Source organism: Octopus bimaculoides, chromosome 21 (genome assembly GCF_001194135.2).
Source record: "Octopus bimaculoides isolate UCB-OBI-ISO-001 chromosome 21, ASM119413v2, whole genome shotgun sequence".
Lineage (NCBI taxonomy): Eukaryota > Metazoa > Mollusca > Cephalopoda > Octopoda > Octopodidae > Octopus > Octopus bimaculoides.
Window position 1 is genome coordinate 3,768,872 of NC_069001.1, and position 1,704 is coordinate 3,770,575.

Genomic DNA, 1,704 nt, shown 5'->3' on the forward strand with positions numbered 1-1,704 from the left:
ATATATATATATATATATATATATATATATACACACACACCTCACTGTATATTCTTCATGCCACTTTATCCCATTCCACTTCATATTCTGTTTCTTCCATTTCCTCCCCTCTTCCTTCCTTCTTTCCTTTCACTTGTTAAACTTTCACACTATATCGTATAGAGACACTCCACACTACCTATATACACACACACACACACAGACACCTGATTACACAACCTACAAACTATACTATGCATCATCTCACTCACGCACACAACACACAAGGCGACACACACCTCACCTCACAATGCAACACACAAGGCGACACACACCTCACAACACAAGGCGACATATACAACACAGACATATTTGAGTTCTGAATTTCAATCCAGAAAGACAGCAAAATGGTAAATTGATGGTCTTGTCTGGGCTTTGTGGTTCTTTTGTAGTGTGATTGTTATTTTCTATGAAATGATTCTAATTCTATATAAATGTTGATTCCCTCATTGCTCTCTTCTCTACAATCATTCCGTTTTAGAGAGATTTCAATGGAAGAAATCACTTTCTCTCTCTCTCTCTCTCTCTCTCTCTCTCTCTCTGAAGGGTGATGAACTGGTGGAGCACTGGACAAAATACTTTGCCGTGTTTCAGTTTCATTTCTATACACTGTTGGTTCAAGTTGGGGGTCATTTAGCCTTTCAGTGGACTGGACTATGTACAGAAGTTGGTCTTGTGCCTAGTCAAAAGGGAACTAAATGTTTTAAGGAGTCTTAATTTCATGCCATGAACAAACTAATGCATAATTGATAATAATAATAAAATAGCTCTGGATCATATGTAAGGTGCATCACATACAAAATCTTTCTATGCATTAAAATTGTATAACTCCCAAAATTTGTATACTTGGAGCTAAATATTTTCAGGGGTCTTTTCATCTCATGCCATGAACAAACTTAAATACAATAAGTAATAATAATAATGGTAATAATAAAATAGCAATGAATTCTCTATAAAAATCTATGCATTGTTTAAAATTGTATAACATCAATGTTTTTTGTCTTTTTGAAAATAATGTAAGGGTATTTATTTATTTTTTTGTGTTGTTACACAGCAAGAGTCTTCAGTTCTTTCTAATGGTTAATAACTAATTTGTTTTTCATTTAATTTTAGTTAATTGCTATAAACCAAGGTAGGTGGCGGAATTGTTAGCATTGCCAAACCGAAATGCTTAGTAGCAGAATTCTTCCAGCTTTTTACATTCTGAGTCTAAATCCTGCCACAATCAACTTAGCCTTTCATACTTTTGGTGGGGGTCAACGTAATGAATTTGCTCCTCTTCAAACTTCGCAGCCGATTTGAGTAAGCTGGTAGAATTGTTAAAATATCAAAAGCCACTCTTTACATTCTGAGTTCATATCCCACTAAGGTCAGTTTTGACATTCATTCCTCCAGGGTTGGTAAAATAAAGTACCCTTCAAGTACTGGGTTGGGGGTTGATGTTATTGAAAACCCCCTTCTCTTCAAAATTTCTGGCCTCATGTAAATTTTAAAAGAAACAAGAAAAACATGGGTTTGTTTAATATGGAAATCCAATTTTCAAATCTTGGAAAGCATCAGTGATAGGAACTCTGTAGGTTTTGTGAGAAATTGTTTTAGCTACAAAGTGTTACAAGATGATTTTGTTTTTTATTATTATTGTAATGAATTTTTTTTTTTTTTTTA